A 26,540-nucleotide genomic window follows, 5' to 3' on the forward strand; every position below is an offset into this window, starting at 1 on the left:
CATATATTCAATGTAACAACGTTTCTTAATTATAGGCATATATTTAATTTGGCACCGTTTATCAATTAGAGACTAATGTTTGATTTAACACCGTTTATTAATTATAGTAAGATAGTCAATTTAACAACCTTTATCAGTAATAAGCAGATATTCAATTTGGAACAGTGCCTTTATTGCACGTTTATACTTTACTTATTTGCATTTTAAAGTGTTGAGTTTGCGTCATTCAAATCCTCAAAAGAACGATTAAACGGCGCACTGCCAATAAAATCACTCCGATTAATCATCACAGATAAAGTATCATCTATATTGTTTCGCTATGATTTTATAGCATTATATGTTATATGTATTAAATGTTATTGCAAATTTGTAAAAAAACATCTAATAAAATGCTCATTATTATTACATTATTATTGCCTTTAGTGATACACATAGATACTTTTAATGATATGATATATTCATCATATGTTTTTGAATATATATAAAACATGGATCTCAATCGATAAAAAGAAATGATGATAATTCCAAGATGGCGTTCAAATGAACGACAGAGAATCCAATAAATATTTATGTAGATTATTTATACAACGCTATTAATTACATAAGGACTCGGGTTGAGGAGAGCAGCACCACATGTGGAGAGATATTTTCCAAAAATATTGTGAAGAACAGGATTCATACATACATATGTAGCAAGCGAAATTAGATTGAATAAACGTAAGATTATAAAAAGAATCAGTTGAAATTCGAGTTAAAACAGATGAGCAGGAAATGTTTGCCAGAAATATTGTGATATGTGTGATTCATATTTGCATCCCGAGTGAATTTGAGTTGAAATAATCATGTAAATATAATAAATTTTAATAAAACAAAAAACGTATTTCAATCTGTTCATAGGTTTCTTTTACTTTTAACCTGGCATATTTACACACACACACACACACACACATACACACACACACACACACATATATATATATATATATATATATATATATATATATATATATATCACTACGGAAAACTCGACGACGTTACGCCCGTTTAGTGCTGGCTTTTTCAAGAGTGAAAATGTAAAATGCTCACTGTCAAGAAGGGTAATTAAGAGTATATGTAGGGGGATGCGGGGGTGGGGACAGTATATTATGCATAGTTACATGCCTATATACAATATGTGTTAAAAACAAATAAAAAAATTAACTGTGGTTGTGTTTTCTGAATACCTGTTTTATATTTTTATAGGGGGATAATACTGTAAATCTTAGTTTAGTCGTGCAAATAAGTAACGTTCGATTTTTTTTCTTTGTGAAGTCAATAATGTATCCGCCAATAATTATCTCTTACTATCTTTTTAAAATCCAGTATCGTTATTTTTTCTTTAAATAATAATAATACGATTTTTATGTATTTTTATTCTCTTTCGGTCTTCTTCAACTCAAATAAAGCGCAGTGTCACTTTCACGTAAGTGGCTACCATATGCGACTATAGCTAAAAAACACGCTAGGTAAGGTGTTCAGCGGCAATATGTCTGTTCACATTACATTTGAACGTCTGCATGTCAGTACAGTCGGTAAGCAGAAATCCAGAAGGAAGTAATTACGATGGTTAATCAGTTCAAAGGAAGAAACTATATGGTAGAAAGATCCCCTCATTAAAAGATCTCTACAACGAAAGGGGTGGGATTTTGCAGCTTTCGAATTAGTCTTGGGTATTTACGTCAAATGGGCACAAGTACTATGCTTTTTTTGTGTGTGTATTCCATTAAAATACTTGTAAAACTGACACAGGAATGCATATATTGGCGATGGGACAGAGGTACTAAATTCTTTTGTGCAAGATGACAAAAATACATCATCCGTGAGCAAATAATAGCTTTGTAGATATATAAGGATTTATCAGGTGTGATCAATTTTCACGGTATCTGAACTTATTTTTTGTTACCGAATTTTTTTTTGTTTGAATTGAGAAATAAGCGAAGCCATGCTTGTTTATTATGGATTACAATTTTAGAATAGATGATTATAAATATATATATATATATATATATATATATATTTATATATATATAAAGATTTTTGTGGGTATATAATTTTATAACACTTTTGTGTTAGCTCAGTTGGTTAGAGCGTTGGGTCATTATCTATACGTTTTGGGTTCGAATCGTTGTGTAAGATGTTTATTTTTCGATTTTTTTAAATTTAATTATTGAACCAGTGTTATTTTCGCCATTTTCACGTAACGTTCGTTTTTCTGTTTTTTGTTACTTCGCTTATTCTCAGGTTTTCATTAACAACCCCCACCGACCACACACACCCAAAACACACCCAGGTACCCACCGATTTTTAAAATTTTAATATCGAAACAGGCTTATTTAAACCATTTTTCACGTGTTTTTTGTTTTTATTTTTCAGAAGTTTTAACGTTCGTTTTTCTGTTTTCTTTTTTGTTTTTGTTCTTCAGATTTTTACGTTTAACATCGTTCGTTTGCCTTACGTTAATTTTTTTTGTTTTTTGTTTTGATTACCCCACCCCCGCCCGTTTTATTTTTCAGATACGTTTAAACGTTCGTATTTCTGTTTTTTTTTTTACTTCGCTTATTCTTAGGTTTGTATTAACAACCACACACACCTCCAAACACTCGGGCAACGCCGGGTACCCGCCCGCTATTATCATATAATATAAAGCTGAATGTCTGTGTGTGTATGTGTGTTTGGTCACGGATAGGCTCCTATATGGTTGCCTATTTAAAAATGTATTACATATAATGATAGAAGATGTATCGAGACACAGGAATGGGTATGTTTGATCTGGCAGAATAGTGGTTCATTAAAATTGTGGGGTCTGCATTCGCGCCTGGTCCACAAAGTATGGAAATAAAAAAATTAAAAATTAAAAAAAAACATTTACAAGTGTTTTGGATATAGATGTACATAAGAATACTTTGATAAGTATGTTTTAACTTACATAGGGATGGTATAATAAAATTGTTTGGTCTGCGTTCGCGCCTGACCTCCATAGAATGTAAATAGGCACACACTTTAATAAAGACTTTTCATATCTATCTGCGTAAGTATACTTTGATAATTATGCTTCAGTTTGAAGAAATATGGTACAATAAAATTATGGCGTGTTCATTCGCTCCTGACCTCCATAGAATGGAAATATGTCACAAAGTTTAACAAGGTTTTATAATATAGATCCACAGAATATTGTGATAAGTGTTTCAGTTTGAACAGGTATAGTATAATAAATTATGTGGTTTATCTATTTTATTTTTACTTTATCATATTTTGCTTGGGTTTTGATACCCCCAAATTCGAAGCTATCTCATTACACCCCTTCTTATTAAACTTTCATAAATCAGAGTCCATTTTCTGTAGGCTGTTTTTGAACCCAGTCAACGACGGGTACTTTTGTTAGTATATATATATATATATATATATATATATATATATATATATATATATATATAGTTTGTTTATTATACAAATATTATTGATTACATATGTGCATACATGATTCAGTGGAGTCCTAATTTAGGGACACCACTTGATCAGACCTTAAATAATTCATATTAAAACGCTTGTCAAGACCACATTGTTTTTTGATATTTGAGTGCGATCTACATTCCTGGGCAGGGGGGGTATGCTTTGTGAATGTAAGCAGTAGGGTATTTTTAGATGTGTGTGTGTGGGGGGTAGGGGATGCTGTTTAAACTGCCATTAGTAGAGAGGTGTTAGCTGATTCCTTTAACTTGCTGGTTATTTATTCCCCTTGATTGAAAATTTCCCATATCCTTATGTTCTTTTTATGGTTGTAGATCGTTTATTGGTGGTGACTTTAATTTCCGTTTGAAAAGTGTTATTTTTATTTATTAATTTATTTTTTATTTATTTCATTTTTTTTCTCTCGTTTTTTTCATTTGTTATTCGTTCATTTCTTTTTAGTTTTCTGGTTTCAGAGTAAGAGCGAGGAGGGCAGAAGTGACATTTCGTACGGTTAAGCCGTTTACAGTTGGAAGGTGTTAGAATTCTATTAGACTGGCGTCTACTTTTCTTGCTGATTAAGATCGTGAATACCTCGCGTGTCCTCTTGGCCTTGATAATGTTGTGATGCCTGTGTAAAAAAAATGTCAATAGTAAAGTTCGTGGCGCAAGCACAGTTATTTATAATGTGCTCGCAGATCGCAGGGCCATATGTATTATCCAGAACCTCAGAAGGTGAAAAATTAGTATAACGAATCTTAGATGGTACATGTTGTTTTAAACTTTGTTGCGACGTCCACCCAACGTAGTGCGCACTGAAATTACATTTAAATTAATAAATAATATAATTATTATGGTGGGGAAGAATATCTTTGCGAATGGACGACGGCATAAGTCTAGTTGAAAAAAAACAACACGTTACATCGACACAGCATAAAACCGTTTTTTTTGTTTTTTTACACAGTGATCACCACTTATCAAGGCCCGGAAGCCACTCAGGGATAAGAGTTATTGCAAGTACATTACGTTAGTGGGGAGATTTGATAAAGTGTTTACTTAAGGGGGCGGTTCATTAGGAATTTGTTAACTTGGACTTGAAGATATCCAAGTTGTAGTCCGGTGGGAAGCAGACAGACGGAACAGAGTTTCACAGGCGTGCAGTTCTAAGAAAGAAGCTTTATTCATGGAATCCACGTTTTGATTTAGACACAGATATAGAGCGGGGGAAAATTCTCACAGTGGATTCAGCTAGACGGGTGTTTTTCGTGAAAGATTGGCGATGGGGGGGGGCAGAGATTGGAGTTCAGAACGACGCACCTGCCATAGAAATAACGATAAAACAAGGATAGTCTCGCAACGTCTCTTCTGTGGGAGAGAGGTTGCAGGGTAGAAAAAAGGGCATCCCCCACTAAGCCACGAAGTCTATTTTGTACTCTGTCAAGGCAGGATAGTCTGTTTTTAGCAGCTCCTGCCCAGATATGGCAGCAGTATTCCATCCTTTTTTTAGACAAAGAGATTTGATTTGCTTGGTATATATATATATATATATATATATATATATATATATATATATATATATATATATATATATACACACACACATATATATATGTGTGTGTGTGTATATATATATATATATATATATATATATTAGACAAAGAGATATGATTTGCTTGGTATATATATACACACATATATATATGTATATATATATACATATATATATATATTAGACAAAGAGATTTGATTTGCTTGGTATATATATATATATATATATATATATATATATCCTACTCCTTCACAATAGAATTCTGAGATGTAAGAAAGTCTCTCCTCAAAAAGTTTATTCCCTACGACTGCTAGACTTTGGAATTTCCTTTTGGGTTCCTGTTTCCATAACTGTACTGACATACAGACATCTTTGCTACTGAAATCCCTACATAGCACTTCTGCAAATTATCTCCCAGATACTAGGCACTTTACATGAAAGTTGCACTGTGCTTTGATTGGGGTGAAAATACTATTAAATATTTATATATATATATATATATATATATATATATAAATTTAAAGGATATTAGAACAATAGTCTTAAGAGCAGAGTGTATTTTAATGTAATAGTGAAATTACTAGTTTAATTAAAATACAGGGAAGAAAAAGAGCTCGTTGTAATTTAGATATATAATAAGCTCGATAGGTAAATATCCTAGAGTTAATTTAATATTTAGTAATGTGATTGATAATTTAAAATTTAAAAATCAAATTATAATTAAATTAAAAATCTGTTTCATAAGAAGGAACAACAACAAAATCAATTATTTGTACGATCGTTTCGGAAAACAGTGTTTTTATTGTGTCCGTAACTGGATGTCTACCACAATAAAAACACTGTTTTCTGGAACGATCGTACAAATAATTGATTTTGATGTTGTTCCTTCTTATGAAACGGATTTATAACTTAATTATAATTTGATTTTTAAATTTTAAATTATCAATCACATTACTAAATATATATATATATATATATATATATATATATATATATATATATATATATATATATATATAAGGAAAACTTACTGCGCATATATAAAATTAAGCTTGGTAGAATTCACTTCCTCTGTAAAAAGAATAGTTGCTGAATCATAAGTCAATTATAGATCAGCTTTCACTAATTTAAAGAACGTTGGGCTTAAACCGTTAGGGAAACTGGAATAGTCAGTGATGTAATTAATTCTGTACACGCGCAAGTCTTTCAAGGAAGAGGGAACAGGTTTGTTTGTGTAAAATTATGCAAAACTTAAACGCGATAGATGGATCTGTGGCGTGAGTTTCCAAACCGCGTTTGTTTAGCGCATATACGAGTCCCAGGCGTATGCAAATTTGAGAGATTATGTATGATAAAATAAGTATTCATATTTAGCGTGATGGCGGCCTATTGATTTGTGTGACTGCCAGTTCGATTTAACTGCTATAAGGATCAAGTTCGATTGAAGGCGAGAGAGGTAAGGGATGTGTAGTTCTGGAAATAAAGTGCAGATGAAGATGCAAGAATGGATGGCAAGAAAAAAGAAAGGATAGAAAATAGATAAAAAGAAGAAGATAAGAAAAATTAAAAATTGAAAGCCTGGAAAAATGCATTAGAAATAAAAATGGTAAAAATTTAGAAATCGATAGAGGAATAAAAGAAAACTGTAGTTTGCAGGAGAAAAGTTGGATGATAGAAGAAAGAATTGACAGAAAAGGAAGAAAAACAGAGAAAGTAAAAGAAGAAGAACGCGAGAGATAAAATGTGTAAAGGAAAGAAATTAGCAAATAAAAAAAATGGCAGAAAGGAAACAAAACAAAGAGCGAAAGTACAAATAGGGAATGAGGAACAATAATTGAAAAGACAAAAGATAAAAAGGAGAAAAAGAGAACGAATTATATGATGAAATATATGAAGGAAATAAATGGTCGGGGGGAAGGATGAGGAAAATGTGATGAACGGCAAAAAGAAAAGAGCAACAAGAAAATCTGTGAAAATGCGTTGACTTCAATTTTTCACATTATTTATTTCAAATCTCGAGCGAATTGGTACACACACATGCGCACGAACACATGCACACACACACACACACACACACATATATATATATATAATTCAAAGATGGCGTAATTATCATAACACACAATTGCAATTAAATTTTGGAAATTTTTCGGATTTATGTAATCATGCCTAAATTCTTTTTTTAAGTTAAGTAGTTCTATTATCAATTGATTCCAGACAAGGATCAGAACGTTGATGATGGAAAGATAGAAGCTTTGTTTTTGATGCATTAAAATTAACCAGCCAGCTCTTACCATATTGCACCACGTGCTCAAGAGTAGAGGAATAAGAATCAGGGAGAACTTGGTCGTTGACGGTCTTTGAAGTTTTGCCATGGATTGTAGTCTTATCAGCATAAATGTCTATGTATAATTTTAGGGTGTGATTTGAGAGATCATTGACGTAGATCAGGAAGGGAGTTCGGTCCGGGATGGGCCCCTGAGAGACTCCAGCATTAATACTCTGATAATACTTCTTATTTCTGCCCATCAACCACTACACTTTTGAATCTATCACAAGGGAGTTGATTTAATAATTGAAAACACATTTCCAGCTATACCGTTGCTGGAGTTTTTGCATACCCTGTCAAACGCTTTTGATATGTCAAGAGCAGTTACCTTAGCAAAAAGACTCCGTCGAAAGATTCGCCAATCCTATGAGATATAACAGGTACTGCGAGGGTAGAACATTCCTTGATGCTGATCTAATTGTGTAAAACGGCGTGTTTTCCGGATAGTAATTATTTTTCTTATAACATACGGAACACTTCTAAGTCTTCTTTTAATTGATCGCTACCTTTTTGAATTCACTCCTGCTCTTTATTTTCCAGAGATATCCAACGTACATGGATTTAAATGCGAACAGATATATTGATGACAATTTCCCCACAACAGCGTTGTATAAGGAACTTGATATTTACCTCTCTCCATTGTATAATGATGATGTGACAAACGTATCATGATGTTACATATGTATCATGATACCTATGATGATACATGATGATACATGATACACGTGACAAACGTATCATGAAATGGGATTAAGAATATCTTTCTTCATGGGTCAATGATGTGACAAACATATCATGATGTGACATACGTATCATGATACATATGATGATGCATGATTATACATGATACATTATACATACGTATCATAAAATGGGATGAAGAAGTAATACATAAGAGAAAGCACATTCCTTATCCTATCCGTCTTCACGATTTTAAGAATCTCAGGTGATAAATGATAGCCTAATCTTTTCTAAAACAGGGATAGAAGAGTCTGAACGTTTTATCAGTGCGGACCAATTGGACTACGATTTGCTAGAATAAACAGCCGGAATGAATTGTCAATGTAAATAATATAATTTGGAGAGTAAACCGAATAATCGCTGCTTATAAAGACATTATTACGTCTGATCTACATCTGTAGTTAGCATGATTGAGGCAAGGCTTCTATTGTAATTCCGCCATGTTTGATTTTTCAAGTCAAGTCACTAAAATTTAAATTCCCTTTATAATATATTGGATTCCAACAAGGGAGAAACCATAGATTGAAGCTCGGACAAGCACTTGCCATGAAAATGATAAAGCAGAGACAATATCACAACGATTTTTCTGTGGGAAGAAGTTACAGTGAAGAGAAAAAAACCCAAAACCTAATCACTGTTATGCTAGTTAGTTACCACATCACACAAAAGAAATTGTTAATAATACAAAACAAGCAAATCACGACCGGATATAAGATGCACTTACCTTTACCAACAGACATGCAGTTACCAACCCAACTTCACACTTAAGCATTAGTAATATTCATTGAGCCAATTATCATAAATAGTTGGACCTGCAAAGAAGCAAATATAAAAACATTGTGAGATGTATAATATTAGATAAAATGTTTTAATTAATGTATATCAAAATGAATCCAATGTATTATAAAGGGAATTTAAATTTTAGTGACTTGACTTGAAAATACATATATGGCGTAATTACAAATAGAAAATATGAAAACGAGAAAAATGTGAGCATGAAAAGTAATATGGTTAACCTTAAACATGGAAAAGTAAAGGACTAGTTGTTAAAACTGGAAAAGAAGAGGACAAAATATTATAGTAAAAATATAATAAATTTATAACATAAAATATTGCAGCATTAAGAATTGATTATATAATGTGAGTTTAAATTTTTAGGACAAACTTTTAATGCTGCAATACTTTAAGTTATAATTTATATATATTTTTTACTTGAATATCTTGTCCTTTTCTTTTTCAATTTTAACAACTATTCCTTTAATTTTCTATGTTTAAGCTTAACCTTATTACTTTTCATGATCGCATTTTTCTATTTAATCCATGATTTTTTTCAGGCTTCCAGACAATTCACTTGTGCATTGTTTAATTTCAGTCTTATTTTTTCCACTATCTATAGACATAACATATGTAATAACAATGTACGGCACTCGTCTGCTTTCAATTCCCCCCCCCATTATCTTTCTTTTCTTCTTTCATTCTCTCTGTTCTACTTGTTACTTTTCTTTTCGCGAGAGCGGTGAATTGGTAGCAACAGTAGTCACTGTAGCTACGTAGTTGCTATGGAAACCAATCGGAAAAAACCTCGCTCCTCTCCTGACATTTTGTACGATTTTGAACACCAATAAATTCATCATAACTTTTGTTTTACTGAACGAAAAATGACTTTTTTTCACAATATAGATGAAAAGTCGATCTATAAATTAATAATTGTTGGAAATTTGGTCGAAAGATGAGTGAGCGGTTAAGCTTTAAAGCTGCTCTTAATGACTAAAACGGCAACGTAACTATATATTCAAACACTACCATGTTTAAATGATAAAAACAAATATCAAAGTGATTTCAGTAAGTCAAAGAGTCATATCGAATGAACTAGAGGTTTTAATGGCGTGTCGAGGACGATAAAAAGGGTTAAGAAAAAGGTCGGAAAGAGGTCAGTATGAATTGTAACGAAGCGTAAGAATTTATGGACATTAAACCTACGCATGAAAACGTACACTCGCATATACAGAAACACAGAAACACACACGCGCGCGCGCACACACACACACATACACACACATATATATGCGTTGTATTCACACATGTACGAAATACGTGCAACCGCAACAATCCACACACATAAAAGCACGCGCACACACACACAAGATCCTCATAAATATGTAATTTTCTAAAAAAAAATGATTGTTTAATTGTAATATTATTCATCAAAAATCTAAAAAAACTGTTTCAAATTTTAAAATCTTTTAATCAATTATATATATTATTTCTTCAAAATAAGACTTATGTAGATATACTAGCAGGTCGCACGTCGTTTGCCGGTCGTAAAATACGTATAAGTATTATATTTCAATCGATGCAGAATTCTATTTATTATAAACAGGAATACCGTACGTATTAATCGTAAACTTAAATTCCTTTATAAGTAAACGATTCCATTCTCGTGAAAATCCGGCGCCTCTGTAGAAATTTTTTGAGAGATATACCAACATACATACATGCATGCATGCATACATTTAAACAGACAGGTGAGATTTGTATTGTAGATGATACCTTTATGTACATAGGAACTGTAATATATCTCATATAACAACATATAATACACCATATAATACGTCGATATATCCTCCCTATGAAACATGAGTTGAGAAGTGTCCAAACACACAAACACATTCTCACTTTTATAAATATGTAGATATAACAATAATTAATTTGATTAAAAATTCATATTCTGTTATTATTCAAATGTTTGAAAAATAAAATGTAAAAAAAATAGTATATTTCAAATTTTAATAGTTGTTTACGTGTCTTTCTAGTATCGCATTTTATCGGAGGAAGAAACTTGAAATTTTGTTGTTGCAGGTCTTGCTTCTCTTTTTTTAGTTGAAAGATCTGAATTAAATCATCAGGAAATACACATTTTAAGAAGAGCTGCATGAGATATATTTGCATGAAATTAGGAAGGATCTAGACAGTAAATAAAACAAAATGGACGCTAATTATTGCTGCAAAAGATATTGTGAAAAAAAAAAAGAAATACGCATGGCAGCGAAACACTTACAAAGGCAAGAATATAAAATGAAAAGGGGAAACGCTACATGACCGAAATATAAAACTGGTCAAAGATACGGCAACAACTGAACATGCACTACGGTTAAAATAATTGAATATAAAACGAACTCAGTACCATAAATGCTACAGAACAGTGCGCCTAAAACAAATTACAGCGTGTAACCGATAAATTAGCCTTTTGTAGACCTCAAACTTTAAACTTTGATAAATGAGAGACAGTAAAATAATCGTATATGTTTATTTAACGCTTTTATTAAATACAAACAAATACAAAAATGTTATTCTATGCGTCCATCCATTGCGTCCACAAGTTGCTGAATGCGTCCTAAAAGCATGACAGAACTTGACAGCTGATTCCTTCTTGAGAGCACAGAATGCTCGCCTTATAGAGTCCTTACGATCTTTCTCATCATCTTAACAAATAGTTGCAGGGGTTTAAATCTGGTGAGCTAGAAAGTCAGATACTTGAGGGCACAAAAAGCGGCAACTCTCTTTTCAAGAAAGTCTGCACTGTTTTTGACCCATAAGCAGGTGCAGGCCCTGAATGATCATCACATTCTTAGGATCATAAAAATTATTAACGCAGTATAAGAGAATTTCCTCCAGAATCTTCATATATTCCGCCTTATTGATATCAGGTCCACTTTAATGAAGTGAGGAGGCATGACTTCCCTTCGTTTCTTTTCGCTTTGACAACGACAGGGTGGTTAATCTGCATCACTGGATGAACACCAAATGGGGAATTGGCGATAACCCGACTTTATGCAGTTGGATTATTCGTCTACCATGGCCTTTTTCTCATCCACAAAAAATGTATACGGTACCGCCATGGCATTTCAGGTGATTGAGCAACAAAGGCGTTTGTCTCTTAATGGAATTTCGCTGGAAGAATATAACGACGTCGTCTGTAATATGACTTCGTTCCAGGATCTTTCGTACTGCATTAGAAATAGTCATTTTGGTCACATTCTGTTTTTGCGCTTGTTCAACAATGACTGTGATGGATTTTGGACGACACCGAGAAACCTTGTGCGGATTTTATCCATTCTCGGATTGAGAGATTCCTTGGAATGTCTTTACTTTCCCTTAGGTTTGCTGCAACACGATAACCAGTCTTACTAGCATAGCCAGTGCCTCTGATGATATCAGCCGTCTTATGCTCTGCACTGAACAATTAAACAATAACCATTCTATGGTGAAATTCTTCACTGGCACTCATTTGCTGGTATTTATAGGCAGCTAATCTGGAATCTCAGACTCTAAAGGAGTACAGCAACTAATATAGCAGCTTGAAAACGCTGCTTTAAAAACCATAACGGAAAATGAGAAACAGAAAGTCCTCTGAGAAATGTAGGTTCTTGTGGCATAAAATCACAGAAGATGACATTTTATAGCGGCGTTTCTTTTGGTTGTTGTTCGATTCGTGCGGCATCCATTTAACAAATTTTTATGCCATTCAAATCTCACTCAAGTTTGTGGAAATCGTTGTATACGGTAGTCTAATTCAGAAACAAGTCCCTGAACAGTTGTGAGTCGATTAGATTCAACTAAAGGTCTTTATTCATCATTGTCAACATCCGAAGGCCGACCACGACGCTCTTTTCAAGAATCTCGTCCTCGCCACGAACTTTCTTAAACCACTATTGTGCTCTACGGTCAGTAGTGGGTACCGAGCTGAACGCATCGCGAGCTGTTTCAGTAGCTTTTCTACCTAGCTCGCATTAAAATGATGGACACAAGATTATTCACAAAATAAGAATTTATCAAAGTTTTTTAACTTATAAAATTATTATATTGGGTCTATTATAATATAATAATAACTACGAAATCTGCATTATTAAAAATATTATATTTATATATTTCTGCGTATTTTACGAATAGGACAATGCCAGGCGGCCCGTTAGTATATATATATATATATATATATATATATATATATATATATATATATATATATATATATTCACATATATAATTTTTTCATACTCCTATAAATTTATGTTTTTTTAATATTCATTGAAACCATTTTTTCTATTTAATAAAAAAATACTTTGTTGTATATGGTACTTGGAATTATATTCACTAGCAAAAGTAAACGCAAATGTGCACTTTCTTTTTACCATTTATTTTAATTAATTCCTTATTATTTTTTTGTTTGCTTATGGGATGATCATCTTTAGTTAACCATTATGTGTAATTGTATTCAGACAGATATTCTTCATACTTTAGACTTGCGTAATATTTGCGTAAAATGTTTTATTAAGACAAAGTATTTATATATATATATATTTATGTGTGTATATATATATATATATTTGTAGTCATCGACATACATTCCTGTTTCGTTGTATCAGAACTCATCAGTGCCGCTAGACTAGCATCTCCCCCAAGCCAAGGATTGGACCTATAAATTGAACCTATATATATATATATATATATATATATATATATATATATATATATATATATATATATATATATATATATATATATAAAAATTTCCTACCAAAATCCTCTGTCAATGTTTTATCTACAAGCATCAAACTTTATATATAAGTTATTTGAACGCATGCGAAACTTTATATTTAAGTTTAATCCCGGGAAAATCGCTACAAAAATGCGAAAATTAAAAAAAAAAAAATGCAGGAAATTTTTCAGGTGAGAGTCAAACGCCGGCAACACGAATTAGGCATGCATAATATAGTAGCTATTTGTTCATGTCTTAATTGTAAGCCTCGCAGTACACATGTTTCGATAATTTAATAATTAACTGGGCAATGTCGGGTTATCTGCTAATATATATATATATATATATATATATATATATATATATATATATATATATATATATATATATATATACTAGCAAAAGTACCCGTCGTTGACTGGGTTCAAAAACAGCCTTCAGAAAATGGACTCTGATTTATGAAAGTATGATAGGTTATGAAAAGGAATGGTTGTAAAGAGATAGCTTCGAATTTGGGGGTATCAAAACCAAAGCAAAATATGATGAAAGTAAAAATAAAATAGATAAACCCCATCATTTATTATACCATATCTGTTCAAACGGAAACACTTATCACAATATACTGTGGATCTATATTAAAAAAACCTTCTTAATCTCTGTGACATATTTCCATTCCATGGAGGTCAGGAGCGAACGAACACCCCATAATTTTATTATACCATATTTCTTCAAACTGAAACATAATTATCAAAGTATACTTACGCAGATAGATATGAAAAGTCTTTATTAAATGTGTGCCAATTTCCATTCTATGGAGGCCAGGCGCGAACGCAGACCCCACAATTTTATTATATCATCCCTATTTAAGTTAAAATATACGTATCAAAGTATTCTTATGTACATCTATATGAAAAACACTTGTAAACGTTTTTTTTTTATTTTTAAATTTTTTATTTCCATACTTTGTGGACCAGGCGCGAACGAAGACTCCACAATTTTAATGAACCACCGTTCTTCCAGATCAAACATACCCATTCCTGTGTCTCGGTACATCTTCTATCATTATATGCAATCAGTTTTTAAAATGGTAAACCATATAAGAGGCTATTCGTGACCCCCCCACACACACACACATACACACACACGCATTCAGCTTTATTATATGGATGTCTCTCAATATTAAATCACATTCTTTACACAATGTTATTATAGCGTCATTTTCCAAGTCTCTTTCATATTTTTCTATTGACCAAACTGCATTTTACCAGACATAAAACTCTAAATACCCGTTTATGATATACAAAACACGTTTCTCGTGCAAACTAGAACATTAAAGATGGCCGATTGTGTATATTTCTCTCTGCTTATCGTTTCTCTCTTTATTGTTCTTTTTTTTACGAATTTCTAATTCTGTCTCATTTGTAAATAGTAAAGTTTGTATAGAAAACGCTTCTAATTGGACGATTATGTTTGTGTATGGAAGGATTATTGATCGAAGGAATAAACGGTTGACATGTACACAGCAGACAATATGAATAATGTTTATTGCGTGTATATGCGGCAGCGTCACGCGTACTTTGTATTCGTTTTGCTGGACAAACGTTAATCAAGAAGATGCGTAACGTAATGGATACAGCACGGACTCTATTTTGCACCAACTGAGGTCAAATATCATCGGAACTATTGGGTTCACTTGCGCATTCCTTCCGCTGGGAAATGTATTGCACGAGTGACAATGATGCTAACGCTTGAGAGCTAAAAGCTTTCTCCATAAAGTTCGTTTGTGCATATGCGACTGTACGCATTACTTCCTGTTTAACTCGGAAATATAATAATACAACACTTCTCTATATACACACCTAAGGCGGTATTGGCACGTTACATTAATATACATATGTTACATGAATGAGTGTAAAAACCTTAAACATTAGTGAGTAATCGACATTTCGAACCTTTTAATATAACGTTAATATTTTGTCACTATATTATGTTAGTTGTTTAAATTGATCACACACGTACCCAGTTAAATATATCCTTTAGATTTCTTCGAGATTCGAACTATGATACTGCCTTAGTAATTATTATACTGACTATTCCTTTTTTTGTCAACCAATCTCATGTGCTCTATTAGCGGACAAAAAGGTAAACACAAAATACTACAAGTTTTAATCGTATATAGATGTTTATTATTTAATAGAACTTGACTATATCCATAAAACATATAGGCACTCCTTTGTCAGCCACTTCCGTTTTGCTAACACCTTAACTAAAAACGAAATGGACTGTCAATTATACATTGAAACTTTAGTTTCCCCTCCAAATAGTTTTCCTTTTTTGTTTTCACCCTAAACAAGGCACAGTGCAACTTTGATGCAGGGGGCTACTATTGCGGACAGTAGTTGCAGAGATACTATGTGGGGAGTAGAGCAGCAAGATATCTATTCATATTAAACTTGAACTTCTGCATGTTAGTACAGTTGGGGAAGCAGGAACCTGGAAGGGAGTTCCAGAGTCTAGCAGTTCTGGGGAAGAAACTATTACAGTAGAAGGCATTTTTACATCCAGTGATTTCTACTGCGTAGGGGTGGGACTTGCTGCTTGTCGAGTTTATCGGGGGTATTTACGTCGAGGAGGAGGTACAAGTGCTTGTATTTCGTCAGAACATCCGCTATTAAAATATTTGTAGAACAGGTAGAGGGATGCAGCATTTCATTGATGGGACAATGGTTAAAGCTTGGATGACAGTACAGGACCTATCAGGCTGGTCACTCTCTTTTGAACCTTGTTCAGGAGTGAGAGACTAGTAGCAGGTGCACTAGCCCAAATGTGAAAACAGTACTCAATACATGGGCGAATGGTGGCCTTGTAAACGTACAGGATACTTTCAGTCGTAAGTAACTTTCTAGCACGGTAGAAAGAACCCACCTTTTCATAGCGGCCCTGACAATGCTCTCAATGTATCTGTTCCAGCTCATAGTCCCTGTGAAAATTAAGCCGAGGAGTTTGAAAGAAGTAATTTCTAATAATGCATCTTTAGCCATGGCTATTGGTGGTTGAGAGGTTTTCTTGTAATTATTAAAGGAGACTCGCTTAGTCTTGGCATTATTGAATTTAGCATCCATTTATTTTATTGCGAATCAAATACTTCTTTTTGCCTCCAAAATCATTGCACCATTCCTGTAATGCTCCGTTCATTTTGCGGCGGGAGTTCAGTTCTGTGCAGTTCTATGAGATCCGCCCTTCCAGACTTTGTTTTCTTTTTTGAGAAGGGGTTGGTTTATTGCCAATCGCCTGAGGCGCCCTGGCCGAAGTGTGTCGACGGGACAGCCCATGCACTTTTTGCAGGTCAAAGTTCGCCCTGTCTTCTGTGTGACACTGACTTCTCAATTCCCATTTCTGTGCCCGTTGTGCAGTTTTTGCATTGAGGAAGAACTGAACACTACACATTACAACATTCACTTCACCAAATAGTCAAATTTATTGCGACCCAACCTCTTCCATTCGGCCCCCCAAATCAACGGAGATTACACCATTCCTATAATGATCCGGTTTCGTTTGATTGCGGTGTAATTCTGGCTTTGCATGATACTAGGGGGTCTGCTTTTCCAGGTTTTGTTTTCCTTCTTTAAAATGAAGTTTATTGTTAATCACGTAAAACGCAATTAACGGGAAATGCAGATACTTTTTACAGATCAGAGTGCCCCTTCTAGGGGGCGCTGACTTCTCAATCCCACTTTTCGACGTTAGTATCGCAGTTTTTGCAAGAGGGGAGAACTACAGACACACTTCAGTTCTAAAAATTCGGAATTTAACTGCATTTTGTCTATAAAACATCCTACATTAGAAATAGTCCACTCAGAAACTCCAAGTACAACAAACCAGCTTAGCAACAACATCACATCTCTTCACTGTTGAGCTTCCCAAATGCCAGAAAGCTTTCAACTCAAATAGTTGCTTCTCTCGAACAACTAAAGAACGTATTTGTTTTAATTAAACACCTGCACATACTGTTAAAAGGCTCTTGTTAAAGAAAAACTGTCCTATAAATGAGAAAAAAATGCAACAACGACAGCACAGAGCTACAGTTACACGGATATCCATAAGATGAGCAGTGTATACACTGTAAGATATAGTTTTCAATTGATTAAACAATACATATCAAAACTATATATTGTTTAATTGATGCTGCCATAAGTGAAAGTGTCTGTGTGTGTGTCTGTGTGTGTGTCTGTGTGTGTGTCTGTGTACATTTCCATACGCAATAACTCTGTCAATTTTTAGTCTACAGACTCAAAATTTGATATACAGTGTACTGGGATTTGGAAAAATGGATGTGATCGGGTTTTGGCCAGAAATTCGGCTGTTAAGGGGTCAAAGTTCAACGATTTAACCTTTGAGAACTCTACCTAACTCCTCCGACAACTTTGGGTCTAAACACTTGAAATCTTAGATATAGGTTCCGCGGACATGGATCTAACTTAATAATTTGATTTGACATCAAAACAATAAATTCTAAGGGGTCATAATAGGTGTCAAAGTTTAAAAAAATTGACCGTTTTTTTTGCTCAACATACACCTCCAAATACCCGGGCAACGCCGGGCTGAAATGCTAGTATATATATATATATATATATATATATATATATATATATATATATATATATACTAGCAACGTTGTTCGGGACTAAATGAAGATCAAACTATATTCAACCCTTCCCATATTTTTATCGTTATCAAATCATTGCAATCGTCCATTTTTTAATCAAATCGATTATTGCCTGCTTCTGGTAGGTGTCCGCTGATAGTGTACAAATTAATAATAATTATTTGAATGTAATAGGTTTGATTATTTATAAAGACGGCTAATGACCAACAATTTGTAAATATTAGATTGGAAGACGATTATTTGTAACGTAAGTTAATGTATTTGACAGACGCGAAGCAATAAAAAAGATCCCGTTCGTAGAAAGTCTGACAGCGAAAACGTACTTGTTGTAATGACATTGAATCGAGGGCTTAGCCTGTATGTCTTACAAGAAGGAACCTGAGATTAAAGCTTAGTCCAGTACCCTCCATGCTAAAGCAGAATAGAGTAGACAGAAATAAGTAAGTTTTGATCTATTTTGTAAGAAAATCGTTGTAATGAATGTTACAGATCATTCTACCCCAAATAGTATTTCACCATGGAATGCATACATTGAATCAACCTATTCCAAGAATAGTCGTTTCTTTATTTTTCAATCAGTCATGTCAGAGATATTCTTAAGATATCTCACATCTGCCACATATCCTAAGGACACTATAAGTTACAAGTTTAACAAACAAATGAAAAAAACAACAAACAACACATTTTATAAAGCGTATATTTGTGTGACAGAGGCACGGCTAAACAGAAAAACCGGTTGGCCCTTTCTAGTTGTATTTTTACTTTTTTCCAGATACATCAGCCTTACTTTAATGCTAGGTTTATTTATGGTGTCTTTTACATTTAATAAAAACCCTTTCCACTATTTGCTGATGAGGAAACCTTGTTTAATAAAAAACTATATGCAATAATTATTGTCCGTAACTTAATGTCTACCACAATAAAAACATTGTTTTCCGAAACGATCGTACAAATAATTGATTTTGTTGTTGTTCCTTCTTATGAAACGGATTTTTAATTTAATTATAATTTGATTTTTAAATTATCAATCACATTACTAAATATTAAATTAGCTCTAGGATATTTACCTATTGAGCTTATTATATATCTAAATTACAACGAGCAACTTTTCTTTCCTGTATTTTAATTAAACTAGTAATTTCACTATTACATTGAAATACATTTTGCTCTTTAGACTATTGTTCTAATCTCCTTTAAATATATATATATATATATATATATATATATATATATATATATATATATATATATATATGTGACCCCGAAATAAGATGTTAAAATCTGAGTAGTGAATCTGTGAAAAACTGTGTAAATAGACAAAATCTGTGAAAACCGTATAAAATAGACAAAACCTTAATCTTTATGTATAAAAAAACTTACTTTTTAGTTTACTTTAAAATTCTAAAATTGACTTTAGTTTGTAAAATTGGATTTTATTATAATTTTAAATTATTTTATTATAGATTTTCAATTATTGTATTATATACATTTTTAAAAACAATATTTTATTCATGTAATTCACAATCTATTTCAATTCTAAAACTATAGGCGAAAATACAATAGTATTGAGGTTAATATACCAGGAAACTTCCTTAGGTTAGATGGATCCCGCTCCCAACCTTGAAATAGTTGAAGTTTTAAACGAATTTTTAAACGCATTTCGATATCATTAAAGGGATTTTTTCGTTTTACATTAAATAATTTATTTTTAAAATTAAATTATTTAATTTTAAACTTAAATAATTTAATTTTAAAATTAAATAATTTCATTTTAAATTTAAATAATTTAATTTTAAAGTTAAATAATTAAATTTTGAAGTTAAATAATTTAATTTTAATGTTGAATACTTTAATTCTAAAGTTAAATAATTTATTTGTTAATGTTAAATAATTTAATTTTAAAGTTAAATAATTTATTTTTAAAGTTAAATAATTTAATTTTAAAGTTAATAAAATCATCACAATCCGATAAATAAAGGGGGTTCACAAAACGAAAGTTAAACGTGAACTCGTACTGTATTTATATTTCCAAAACAGTACGTTAGTGTGGAGATTTGATGAAGTGTTTACTTAAGGGGGCGGTTCATTAGGAATTTGTTAACGTTGAAATTGAAGACATCCAAGTTGTAGTCAGATGGGAAGCAGGCAGGCGGAACAGAGTTCCACATGCGTGCAGTTCTAAGAAATAAGCTTTGTTCATGGAATCCACGTTTTGATTTAGGCACAGATAGAGAGTCGGGGAAACTTTTGACAGTGGATTCAGCTAGACGCGTGTTTTTCGTGAAAGATTGGCGAGGGGGACCAGAGATTGGAGTTCAGACGAGCACCTTCCATGGAAATAACGATAAAACAAGGATAGGCTCGCGACGTCTCTTCTGTGGGAGAGAGGTTGCAGGGTAGAGAAAAAGGTTAAAGATGAAGAGTTAAATTTAAAACATAATGAACCAAATTTGATAAATTGAAAAATGTAAAGCACAGACATATCAAATCTAAATTTAAACTAAAAGTTTCTTACATTGAAAGCGTGAATGTAATTCCGCAATATCACACTGTATAAAACATTATGTGCAAGTGTTGCAGAGTTTTTAGTGTAAAAAGTTTTCAATCTTTAAAATTGCATTTATCGCGTTTTCAATGCAAACTTACCAGTTAAAAAGATAAAACGAAATAACTCTATTAAGAGAACGAAAGAGAGCACCGTCTCTATTGTGCCATTGGTTGTCAGGTTAGTCATTTGTGAAGGCGGAGCATTATAAAAAAGGACATCGTTAAAAAAATTCTTCCATCATGGAATGAATAGCAGACGTCATACATGTACGTGTGACGAGACGCCCACCTGACCTTTCCTGTGTTAATGACGAATGAAACAGAAAAAAAACTGATGAGAAAAATATCGATCAAGAACAGTATCGATCAGTAATTATTATTAAGATTAATGAAATCGATGGGCATTTCTTTTCACAGAACACAGATCAATATTTGGCATATATTCATATCTATATCTATTTATCTATCTACTGTCCTCCCTCTCTTTCTCTTTCTCTCTTTCTTTCTCTCCCCATTCTCTCTCTCTTTCTCTTTTCCTCTCTCTCTCTCTCTCTCTCTCTCTCTCTATATATATATATATATAGTAGGGGATGGCTTAGTGGGGGATGCCCTTTTCTCTTCCCTGCAACCTCTCTCCCACAGAAGACACGTTGCGAGCCTGTCTTTGTTTTACCGTTATTTCCATAGCAAGTGCTCGTCGTAGCTCTAATCTCTGGTCCCCCCTCGCCAATCTTTTACGAAAAACACCCGTCTATCTGAAGCCACTGTCAAAAGTTTTCCCCACTCTCTATCTGTGCCTAAATCAAAACGTTGATTCCATGAATACAGCTTCTTTCTTAGAACAGCACCCCAGTGGAACTCTGTTCCGTCTGCCTGTTTCTCACCTGACTACAAATTGGATGTCTTGAAATCCAACGTAAACAAATTCCTGATGAACCGCCCCCTTAAGTAGACACTTTATGAAATCTCAACACTAACGTACAACGTACTGTACATGCAATAACCCTTATCCCTGAGTGGCTTCCGGACCTTGCTAAGTGGTAACCTCCTTGTAAATATATATATATATATATATATATATATATATATATATTGGGCTTATTTTACAAACATTATTGGGTACATATATGCATACGGGGTTCGGTAGAGTCCTTATTTAAATGCTCCTCCCGTCAGACCAAAGAAGGGAATTTATTGAAACAAGAATCGCAGTTCAATTCTCTTTGTATGCAAAGAAATGTCCAGGTGTGGATTGTATATATCAAATTAAATACTGGAATGCCGTAAATTTATTTATCGTAAACGTACAGTCTACATAAATATTAGTATCAAGCCCTAACAAATTAAAAATCACAATACGCGAGATAGAGCAATAATATAAATAGAAATTGTGGTTTAAAATTATGTAGAATTACAAAAATATGTGTTGCTTACAAAAGAGTATATATAATTTTAAGAAGATTTTTCTTTAATCCATAGACTTCATATACATGCCTCATTCACCGGAGCAAATCTTACTAGTAAAATAGGTGTGGGTAATTATGAATTTAGCTTATTAGCATATAAATTAAAAATTATAACTAAAATGAAGGTGTAAAAAGGACACTTAAAGTTACAATGATGAGGAAGTTTCAAAATTACATGAATATTAGAATATTCCCTATTCAAAAACGCGACTCATTCAGGAATATATATATATATATATATATATATATATATATTTATATTTATAATGAGTGAAAACAGTCTATTTTATAAAGTTCATGATGTTAACGATGATACAATTTATTCCTTTAATTCAGTTGACATTTACAGTTCTTTACAGTATCTGTTTCTAAGCAAAAAGTCAATCACTTAATTATTATATCAATGAATACAGATGAATGTCCGTTAGAAAGTAAATGTCTCATTTCCAATATCGTATATAAATATGAAGTAAAAGATAATAATAGAACAAGAACATATATTGTGTCCAAAGGTTGTATGTCTAAAGATAGATTTAATAATCATACAGCATCCTTTACCACATGCTAACAATAAGAAGAAAACAACATCATTAGCAAATTGGATTAGGAAATTACGAAAAAATAAGAATGAATACAAATTGAAATGGCCGCTATTTGAAAGTGCACGCAAATACTCACAAAACAAATCAGGCCGATGTAACATTTATAATTTGGAATGGTATCATATAATAATATCATAAGTAAACCTTCCGGCAGGAAATAATTCAAAACTGTTTACATAAATCTAAATATATATTGTCTCGACTAAAACCTGATTAGAGGCACACATTAAATTTATTTAATATAACGTACACATTGAATTTAGAATTATTAGATTAATATATAAATTAATACAAATATAAATAAAAATATTAAGAATAAAGTAATAATTATTTGTAGGTAAACAAATCTAAATTGAATATAATAATAGTTTTAATAATTAATTGAATATAAAAATCGAACGGATAGGAATTTTTGATATTGTGTTGTATTGACTTATTTAAAACTATTATTATAATATACAGTAAAAGTAGTATTAAATTCTATAATATGTATTTATAACTTAATTAATTGAAATAAGTAAGCAGTGTATGATAAACTTACACCTAAGAACATCCCGGCTTAAATATAAACGATGTAGAATAGTTTAGAAGAAAATATATTAGAACAGTTTAGAAAAATAAGCATAATAATAACATGATAATTAAATAATTTTCTTTATAGAGATAAACATTTTATATAAAAAATAATCAGCTAATAAAGATAAATAGAATAATAATCGTGAAACTTGATATACTACTAAATGTAGCAAATATGGTGACAAAATATAATTAGATTTCTGTTTTAAATGAACCATGAAGGTAAGTATGATACTATATCTCACATCATGTAGTATTTAAATGAACGGTAATAAATAAGAGGATAGGCTTTTATTTTATTAGTAAGTTGTAATGAAAAATCAAATATTAAATAAGATTAGGGTATAGTTGTAAATTGACATATTATAACTTGTGGTTTAATCGCAATGTTTGGATATGCTAAACATTAGTTTGCTAAGAATATTATTTTATGGATGGGAATGTTAAATTTGTAATAATCATAATAAAACAAGAGTATTTAAAGAATGAAAATCTCAAATATGGACCTAAAAATCTACTGAATTTGTTGAAACAAATGATTGTTATAAGATTGATATGTTGACTCAAAATATAAGCAAAATGTGTTAATTGTTAATATGGATGTAGAACACTAGTAATAATAAGGTATATCAATGGAATACATTGAACATTAATTATAGTTAACTAATTTAATATATATATATATATATATATATATATATATTAACTAATTTTTTATTTTTTGGATATGTATATAAACATATATATATATTAACTTTATGTCTAAAATTTTATTTCGGAACTTATAGTTAATTAATTAATATTATTTAGACATAATGTTACATTTACTCCCATTTAACTTTACATTACCCCCTCCTACCCTTTACATTTCTTATTTAAAGATTTTATTTATAAGTCCTGAAATAAAATTTAAAAAAGGAATGTAAAGGGTAGGAGGGGGTTAAGTAAAGGTAAGTTGGAGGTAAATGTAATATGTAATATGTATGTCTAAGTAATATTAATAATTTTTAATAATTAGAAGTAAAATAAGAATTAGATTTCATTTAAACATTCATCTAACTAATTAAAAGAACATATTATGCGATTAGGATACTTTTTAATCTAATTATAAGGGAATTAGGATCTATTCAATGTTAAACTAAAATTATACTTAACTAGAGAAATGTCTATTACTACTCGATTGTATAATATTAGATTAGTAAAAATACATGAAATGTGAACTTTAAAATATTACTTTCAAAATCATTATTATAATAATAATAATATTGATAAATTAAAGTTAAAATTAATGTAGCTGTAAGAACTAATTAATTTATAATTTGATATTAAGCAGAAATGAATTATAAATTTAGACTCTCGATTAAACTCATAATATATATTTTATATTGAAATGGTTTTAATACTAACATTTTGTATTCAACGTATAAGTTAATTAATTTATAATATACACTGAATCAATCAATGAATAATATTAAATGTAAAACATTAGAACTGTATGAATATTACTTATTAGGAAATTAGAGGGTGAAGGTGTTTAGTATGATAGAAGAATGAATGGTGACTAAACCGAGTTTATATATCTGTGGGTGTTGTTCAAAGGGCGATAACTCTGTTATACTAAAAATTTAAAGTACAAGCACAGGGAAGCAGTTAGCAGGAAGGAAATACCAAACTCTAGTTATTCAAGGGAAGAAACTCTTAGAGTAGAAAGCTTTCTGGCATTTACGAACCTCAACGGTGAATAGGTAAGATTGTGTAGCTGAGCGGGCTTGCCAATCATATACACATCGATGGCACACAGGTGCTACGAGTTCATCAGACCACATTCTATTAAAATATTTGTAAAACAGGCGAAAAGATGCAACATTGCGGCGATGAGACAAGGGCTGGGTCTTAGCTGACAAATCGGGTCCTATTAGATTGAAAAAATGTTGAACCCTATCCAAGATGGTGAGGCTAGTGGTAGGTATATCAGACAAGATGTGGAAACAATACTCCATGCATGGGAGAATGGCCACCTTGTAGATATATAAGGTATTCTACGGTGGAAGTAATCTACTAGCTCGATAGAGGGAAGTCGACTTCTTTTCAGCAGCATTTGCAATGTCCTCAAAGCATTTGCTCCAATTCAAATTGTCCATAAATGCTAAGACGAGGAGTTTGAAGCAAGATTTCGTAAGTAGGGCGTCATTTGTCATGGATATCGATGATTAGACAGGCGTTTTGTAATTGTTAAAGAAATCAGCTTGGGCTTAATTGCATTAAATATTACCATTATTTTGCGGCTCTATTCCATTATTCTATGATTATCATAGATTTCTTCATGTTTTAGAGCTTGTATCATCAGCAAATATGCCCATCTAACACACAATTTAATCAGGGATGTCGTATATGAATATCAGGAATAATAGTGATCCAAGAATCCACCAGTGAGGCATTTCCGTATTAATATTACGTTGCTTGGATGTACGCTCATCAATGCCAATTGAAGTAGGATCTAATTATATTTAGTATACGTCCAGTTATACCGTACGATTTAATTTTCATTAGCAGCCCTTCGTGCTAGACTTTGTCAAAGGTCTTTGATATATCAAGGGACTCAACCCTGGCTTCGCCCGCCTTATCCAGTGCATGCAATATGCATTTAGAGATAAGTGTTAAAATATCTGCAGTAGAACGACATTGCCTTTATTCATATTGTTTGTAGGAAAGATATTCTAAGTTGATCATTTATAACTTTTCTAAAGGTAACTATTACAATATTGTCTCGTTTGCTACTAACAATTTTGCAAAATTATGTCTTTGCTGCATTTTAATCACGAAGTCATCAAATGTTTACCTTAAAACATAGAAACAACATCATTTTGAATAAAAAAATACATGGTTCATATAAACCGACATGTCTTTCTCGTAACGAAAATTATGGTCGTACTATATATATATATATATATATATATATATATATATATATATATATATATTGTAAACTAAGTTCAACTAATTTTATGATATATATATGTATGTGTGTGTGTGTGAGAAAGA

At 32.0% G+C, this 26,540-nt stretch overlaps 1 long non-coding RNA gene across 1 annotated transcript in view; it reads right to left on the reverse strand.

Moving 5' to 3' along the window:
• Nucleotides 1-26,540, reverse strand: part of LOC145246570 (uncharacterized) — a 411,825-nt gene that overhangs the window by 165,918 nt on the left and 219,367 nt on the right. The window contains exon 2 of the long non-coding RNA XR_013863135.1: nt 8,830-8,917. This is a non-coding gene — a long non-coding RNA (uncharacterized LOC145246570). The remainder of the gene's footprint in view (nt 1-8,829; nt 8,918-26,540) is intronic.

This window comes from Euprymna scolopes, chromosome 24, assembly GCF_053919585.1.
Source record: "Euprymna scolopes isolate OS-2025 chromosome 24, ASM5391958v1, whole genome shotgun sequence".
Taxonomy (NCBI): domain Eukaryota; kingdom Metazoa; phylum Mollusca; class Cephalopoda; order Sepiida; family Sepiolidae; genus Euprymna; species Euprymna scolopes.